At 42.1% G+C, this 8,368-nt stretch overlaps 1 pseudogene; it reads left to right on the forward strand.

The window, feature by feature from the left end:
* The first annotated feature begins 3,898 nt into the window (after positions 1-3,898).
* LOC128598276 (tryptophan--tRNA ligase, cytoplasmic-like) lies at positions 3,899-6,891 on the forward strand (annotated as a pseudogene).
* Positions 6,892-8,368: the final 1,477 nt, after the last annotated feature.

An 8,368-nucleotide genomic window follows, 5' to 3' on the forward strand; every position in this document is an offset into this window, starting at 1 on the left:
ATTTATTTTCTTTTTTTGAGACAGTCTCAAGTTATCTTCCTGGGTAGAGTGCTGCAGCATCACAGCTCACAGCAACCTCCGACTCTCAGGTTTAAGCAAATCTCTTTCCTCAGCCTCCCAAGCAGTGGGGACTACAGGCTCCTGCCTCACGCCCGGCTATGATTTTTTTTTTCATCCTGTCTCTGAAGCAACCAAACACCCAATCATTTTCCCACTGTGTTAGTGTTCTCCAGAAGAGAACCAATAAGATAGATGATAGAAGGGTAGATGATTGATTGATAGATAGATAGATAGATAGATAGATAGATAGATAGATAGATAGATACACACACATACACACACACAGATTTGTTATAAGAAATTGGTTCACAATTATGGAGCCCAGAAAGTTTGAAATCTGCAGAGCCAATGTCCCAGTTCAAGTCCCAGTGCAGGAAATATGCTGTAAAAGCAAGAAGAGTCTATATTCCAGGGAAAAGGCTGTAAGACAGGAGAATTTTCTCTTACTTGGGGGAGGCTCGGCCTTTTGTTCTGTCAGTCCTTCAACTGATTGGATGAGGCCCACTGGCAGGAAGGGCAATCTGTGTTAGCCAGTCTGCCAGTTTAAATGTTAATCTCATTCAAAAACATCTTCATAGAATCACTCAGGACTATATTTAGCCAAACATCTGTTTCACCCCATGGCCCCATCAAGCTGACACATAAAATTAACCACCACACCCGTGAAGGACTTTGGTATTTTCTAGTCTTTCTTCTTAGAACACTTTCCCTAGATAGCCACACAGCTCTCTCCCTCACTTCCCCAGGTCTTCTTCTCAAATGTTTTACTATCAGCAGGGGATGGTCTGGCCCCACCAGGTCCTATAACCCTTTCTGCTCCTCTTTCCTGCTGTTATCCCTCCCCCACTCCTTCCCTCACCCCCATTTGCTCGGATCACCACCTGCAGGTGTGTGGTATGCGTTTGTTTATTTATTGACTATCTTCCCCACCATCCCTATCTGCATGAGAGATACACAAAGGTAGGGGTTTTTCTGTTACATTCACCACCAAATCCCCAGAATCCCGCATAGCAGTTACTGAGGAAGTGTTGAATGAACTAATACTTTTTTTTTATTAAATCATAACTGTATACATTGATATGATCATGGGGTATCATACACTCGCTTCATAAACCATTTGACACATTTTTATCACAGTGGTTAACATAGCCTTTCTGGCGTTATCTCAGTTACTGTGCCAAAACATTTACATTCTACCTTTACCAAGTTTCGCAAATACCCCTGTAATATGCACCACAGGTGTGATCCCACCGATCCCCCTCCCTCTACCCACCCCCCCTTTCCCACTTCCCCCTATTGTTAAGTTGTAGCTGGGTTATAGCTTTCATGTGAGAGTCCCAAATTAGTTTCATAGTAGGGCTGTGTACATTGGGTACTTTTTCTTCCATTCTTGAGATACTTTACTAAGAAGCATATGTTCCAGCTCCATCCATGTAAACATGAAAGAGGTAAAGTCTCCATCTTTCTTTAAGGCTGCATAGTATTCCATGGTATACATATACCACAATTTATTAATCCATTCGTGGATCGATGGGCACTTGGGCTTTTTCCATGACTTAGCTATTATGAATTGGGCTGCAATAAACATTCTGGTACAAATATCTTTGTTATGTTGTGATTTTTGGTCTTCTGGGTATATGCCCAGCAGAGGAATTACAGGATTGAATGGCAGATCTATTTTTAGATCTCTGAGTGTTCTCCATATATCTTTCCAAAAGGAATGTATTAATTTGCATTCCCACCAGCAGTGCAGAAGTGTTCCCTTTTCTCCGCATCCACGCCAACATCTCTGGTCTTGAGATTTTGTGATATAGGCTAGTCTCACTGGAGTTAGATGATATCTCAAAGTAGTTTTGATTTGCATTTCTCTGATGATTAAAGATGATGAGCATTTTTTGATATGTCTGAAGGCCGTACGCCTGTCTTCTTCAGAGAAGTTTCTCTTCAAATCCCTTGCCCAGCCTGCAATGGGATCCCTTGTTTTTTTCATGCTGATGCGTTTGAATTCTCTGTGGATTCTGGTTATTAAACCTTTGTCAGAGATATACCCTGCAAATATCTTCTCCCATTCTGAGGGCTGTCTGCTTGCTTTGCTTACTGTGTTCTTAGCTGTGCAGAAGCTTTTTAGTTTGATCAAGTCCCAGTAGTGTATTTTTGAAGCTGCTTCAATTGCCCAGGGGGTTCTCCTCATGAAATACTCACCCAGACCAATTTCTTCAAGGGTTTTCCCTGCATTCTCCTCTAGTATTTTTATAGTTTCATGTCTTAAGTTTAACTTGATGACAAACATCAAACCAGCCTGACCAATACTGTGCAGAGAAAAGAGAGATAAATGAGTAAAATTAACATATGCCAAAATGATAATGTGCTATGTCCTTGAGTTTTAGTATTTTGTGGATTTTCTTTTTGTTCTTTCCTCTTCTTTTTGTCTTTCCTTTTCTTTTTTTCCCCCGTCTTTAGCTCCTTTAAAAAACGGAAGGGTTTGTGTGTTGTTAAGAATCTTGACCATCTACACACTGTTATTTTACTGTTTCTATTGGTGTCTGAACTACAAAGAAAGGAACTGTAAATCAGAATTCAAATCTTTATTTTGTTCTTCAAATCTTAAAAATAAAATGTAATAGGATGAGCCGGAGCTTCATGAGGCCCTTTGGTCTCATTACTTCTTGTTGCTATTGTTGCGGAGCTGCCTGGTGTGCACGAGATTCAACAAATGTTTATGTGGCTTCTCCATAGAAGGCGCCAGAACTGTCTCAACTATATTCTCAAATGTGCTTCTCATTGTCAGAATTTACCCAGTCGGGGGTTACTAATATGTTACATATGCAGTAAATACTTGATGAAATGAAAGTGAAATTTTTTTTTTCTGGGTAGGAATTAGGGAGAAAGTGAGACCGTGGCACTATTTTGCCATCATTACTTTTAGTTTTGCTATCAATGGGTGAAATTTGAATTGTTGGCAGCAAAATGGATTGAGGGTGTTTTCTGGAGGGAAGTAGTAAAAAAAGTCTCTATTTTTAGAAATTATTTCCACTATGACATCTACAATGTCCTTTAAAGGACTTTACTATCCACCATGAATTATGGTGTGCACTTATTAGATTCCATAGTACTAGATGTAAAATGGGCTGATCTAAACAAGAGTTCATACCCAAGGGAGATTAGCTAGCGTTCGAGTTTGTCAGTGTTCCTGCTGTCTTTATCATTGTTCAACACTGGGATTTACTAAGAAGTATCGCGGATGTTAAAGTTATTTTTCACTGTCGAAGCTCATGGAATATTGGGCACAACAGACTTGAATGTGGACTCTTGGAGATGAAAGCAGTGGCATTTAGGTTATGAGATTGGCTAATGTATTTTATAGATACTCATCACTCTTACAAGAAGTGGGTTTAAAAATCTAGGGAGATCTTTACCCTGACCATTACTTTGAATAGTTGAGAACTTTAGATATCATGAGAATACTGAGGAAGTACAATCATATGGAATGATCCCTTTTGTTTAAAATAATAATGTGCTAGTTACTCACTTAGGTGGAGGACATGAACAGTACAATAAATTCTTGGAAACTATGATTTTTAAACAAAAGGGCATATAACAAAACCAATTTTATTATAGGCTAATGGATGTAAACAACCATTAAAATTAAAACAACCATTAAAATTAAGTACCTACGGTACATGTTTGATTACAGAAACATCATCAAACTTGTAAATAATACCCAAAACACTCCTAATATTAGACATTGAAATAAATATGAGCTATGCATACATTTAAGAAAGATCAATGAAATTAATAATGCAAGATAATTACCCCATGTTTAGTGAAACAGTGAGCGATGGCGGTTGTAGTTATAGGGGGTTCAATCAAGCAAAGAAGGTTTGCAAAGCAAAAGTTGTAAGGAACACCTCCTACCTCCCTGCAATTTCTTTTTTTTTTTTTTTGGCTGGGGCTGGGTTTGAACCTTGAACCTGCCACCTCCGGTATATGGGACCAGCGCCCTACTCCTTTGGGCCACAGGTGCTGCCCCCTCCCTGCAATTTTAAAGCAATCACAAATATGGTGGGCTCTCTGAGCTTATTCATGCTGCGTTGTTTATTCTTATGCAGTTTTATGATTATCATAGGCTTACAAATTTTTCTTTTACAATCATTAGTGTTCATTCATTCACATTCATTTTCCTTTTTTTTTTAATTTTGCTTTCAAATGGCTTTCAATTGTCTTAGTTTGGAGTTTTTTTTTTTCTTTTCTTTTATTTATTTATTTATTATTATTATTATTTTTGAGACAGAGTCTCACTGTGTCGCCCTCAGTAGAGTGCTGTGGCATCACAACTCACAGCAACCTCCAACTCTTGGGCTTAAGTGATTCTCTTACCTCAGCCTCCCAATTAGCTGGGACTACAGGTGCCGGCCACAATGCCTCATTGTTTTTTTTTTTTCTTTTGGTAGAGACAGGGTTTCACTCTGGCTCAGGCTGGTCTCGAACCTCTGAGCTCAGGGCAATGCACCTGCCTCGGCCTCCCAGAGTGCTAGGATTACAGGCCAACCTGCTTATTCTGTGGGTGGTCAGAGCCTCTCACAGCAGACCGAGTGCAAGGTGGGAACCCACCCTGGACAGGACACTATTCCACTGGGAGTGTGCTCACGCTCCCACACTCCCTTGGACGGGGGCTATGCAAACACGCCAATGAACCTACCGCGCACATCTGCAGGATATGGAGGAAACTAGAGCAGCCCAAGAGCCCAAGCAGATGTGGAGGGAAAATGTGCAAACCACACAGATAGGGTTCTGGCTGGGAATCCATTTATCTTCTCATCGATGTTATAATGAAACTACCTTAAAGGAAATGTTACCCAAGGATCTGCTGCATTCATATGAAAAATACTGTCTCCACCAAACATCTTGGTTGAGATAAGAATATTAATTTATCTTCTTGTACATGTCTTGAAACATTTTAACAAATGTTTATTGAGCAATTATTTAGTGGGCACAATGAACAAAATTTGTTACTGTGGCCTATGCAACTAAGAAGCCATTTTATCTCTACACAGGCAGAGGCCCCTCTTCTGAAGCAATGTAGTAGGTCACCTCATCCCATTTATTTTCACGAAGTGTCTGTAAGATGTCTTTAATGTACCCTTGGTCATCCAAATGACGGATGATGAGAAGGAAGGACCTGACCCTGGACCAGGCTTATGGCTATGCCGTGGAGAATGCCAAGGACATCATCGCCTGTGGCTTTGATATCAACAAGACTTTGATGTTTTCTGACCTTGACCACATGATGATGAGCCCAGGCTTCTACAGGAATGTGGTGAAGATTCAGAAGCATGTTACCTTCAACCAAGTGAAAGGGATTTTCAGTTTCACTGACAGTGACAGCATTGGGAAGATCAGTTTTTCTGCCATCCAGGTGGCTCCCTCCTTCAGCAACTCATTCCCACAGATCTTCCAAGACAGGACGGACATTCAGTGCCTTATCCCATGTGCCCTTGACCAGGATCCTTACTTTAGAACGACAAGGGACCTTGCCCCTAGGATCGGCTGTCCTAAACCAGCCCTGCTGCACTCGACCTTCTTCCCCGCCCTACAAGGTGCCCAGACCAAAATGAGCGCCAGCAACCCCAACTGCTCCATCTTCCTCATGGATACCACCAAGCAAATCAAGACCAAGGTCAATAAAAATTCATTTTCTGGAGGTAGAGACACCGTTGAGGAACACAGGCAGTTTGGGGGCAACTGTGACGTGGACATGTCTTTTATGTACCTGACCTTCTTCCTCAAGGATGATGACAAGCTAGAGCTGATCAGGAAGGATTATACCAGTGGAGCCATGCTCATGGGGAGCTCAAGAAGATGCTCATAGAGGTTCTGCAGCCCTTGATAGCTGAGCACCAGACCCAGCACAAGGAGGTCATAGACCAAACAGTGAAAGAGTTCATGACTCCCCGGAAGCTGTTCTTCGACTTTCAGTAATAATGCCCCTTTTATATATGCATTTAAAGACATGTAATGTATCAATAATCCCAGCCCAATGCAAGCACCACTATAGGTAGACTTCTGTCCAATGGTAATTACTGGGCCTGGTATCTATAAGCCCTATGTATGTTCTCAATACTGTTTCTTCCTGTGAATTTCATCACTACTTTCTCTTGTGGACAAAACACTGGAGCCATTGGGTGTTGGATAACATTCTGGTCAGATAGAGAAATGTTAATCTGACCATTAACATTATGGTCAGATAGAGAAACCCAGCTATGAGTCTTTCCCACAAGGCAACCTCAAGGAGTAGAGCCTATGGCTGGAAGTCCATTGGCCAGCCTATTCTGATCTACAGAGGACTGACTATCCATTTGAAAACATCCTAGGGTTCCAAATATGCTCTTAAAACCTACTTTACAGGCCAGGTGAGGTGGCTCACACCTTCAATCCTATCATTCTGGGAGGCCAAGGTGGGTGGATTGAGCTCACAAGTTCGAGACCAGCCTGAGCAAGAGCAAGACCAAGACTCCATCTCTTCTAAAAATAGAAAAACTGAGGAAGGAGGATCACTTGAGCCCAAGAGTTGGAGGTTGCTTTGAGCTAGGATGCCACAGCACTCTACCCGGGGTGACAGCTTGAGCCTCTGTCTCAAAAAAAAAAAAAAAGAAAGAAAGAAGTCACACAGTTTTAAAGCTGCTTTTAACATTGGATAGTAGAAGAAAAAAAAAAATGAATAGTAGACAGAACTGGGCAACTTTTATGAAACTGAGTCTTGTGGGTAAAACTTTTCAGTCTACTTACTAAACTCCAGACCATGCATGTATTCCACTCCAGAAATTATGCTCTTCTCTTTAACACACTAATTTTTTGTCCACCAAATAATCCTCAACACTCCATCCCACAGAAACCAATGGCGAATTCACCCCTGACTGTGTTAGATGCTAAGGAGAGGCTGTGGCCTTTGCTTTGACACTTCACTGGAGTGGAAGGCAACAGAGAAGTTCCCTAGCCATGTCCATAAGCAGTGGATATATCTAGAAAAAAATGTGGCATCAGCCCTTGAGGTCCTCACCAGTGTCTGTGGGTGGGGCTGTATATAGTCACAAACCATGTACGGGCTTGGAAAAGCAAAGACACGTCTCAGGGAAAGCCCTTGGTTGAGGTATGTGGGTCTCTTCTTGACTGCTTTGCCTGTTGTAGTAAATAAGTTTACTTTGCTCCCCGCCCCAAAAAAATTCTTTATGTAATTAAAAAAAAAAAAAATTGTTACTGTGTTTGAAGGCAGGGTTGACAAACTGTGGCTGCCCTACGGGCCAGATAAATCTGCACCACTGCCCAATTTTATAAAAATAGTTGTATGAGAATACAGCCATATTCATTCATTCATGCGTCATCCGTGGCTTCTTTTACTATCATGGCAGAGTTGAGTAGCTGTAATGGAGACCATATTGCCCAAAAACATTGGCTCTCCTGTTCTTTGCAGATGTTTACTGTCCCCTGCTCCAAGGAATATGCCCTGATGTAAAGGATTGGCTATGGAACAGAGATATATTGATGGAGTTAGGAAGAAGGGGATGAAGGAGGCAACAGGGGATAGAGGGGGCAAGACCAGGGTCACGGAGGAAATTGGTCAGATGTGTGGAAAAAGAGAATGACTGGCAATAATTCCATTTCCCTGGAAATGTCCATCTCCAGGGACAACAGTGACCAAGCAGAGACAACTGCAATGTTGCAAATAAGCCGCACCCGCTGAATGAGAGTCAGAAACAGTCTGCTTATAAATCACATAGAAATCTTTGGCAGAAAGAGACCCGCAAAGGGGCAAGAATGATATTGTAGCTGGAGAAAAATGTTTAGCAGAAAAGAGAAGCAGAAATGCCTCATCTTTCTTATGCTGGAGAAGAAACGCAGGCTGTTGGTAACAGAGTGATGGCGAGAGACCCGGGCGCTCACTTCACTGCCAGAGCTTGCTACTGCCCACTCTGTCTAAATCTCCACGCAAACACGCGTGTTCTTACTGCTTTCTGGTGAAGCTGGTTCTTTGGAGGATTATCTGTTGGGAAAATACTTCTGTTGGAGCAAAGGGAGGTGGTACCACAACACAACCGTCTTGGTTAGAGGGGGCCACACTGAACGGGTCTTGACAGGACAGGGGATACACAGCCTTTACACTGTCTCTCTCTTGGGGCAAGGTCAGGCAGAGGCAGGGGTGCTCCTGAGATGTGAGGTGCCCACCTGGATCCTGGTAGCCCCGTGTACAACTGCACAACAGCCCAACTTCCAACTGCCTTTCTCTGCTTCGTCCAAGTACACAGAAAGTTTG

This window comes from Nycticebus coucang, chromosome 11 (assembly GCF_027406575.1).
Source record: "Nycticebus coucang isolate mNycCou1 chromosome 11, mNycCou1.pri, whole genome shotgun sequence".
NCBI lineage: Eukaryota > Metazoa > Chordata > Mammalia > Primates > Lorisidae > Nycticebus > Nycticebus coucang.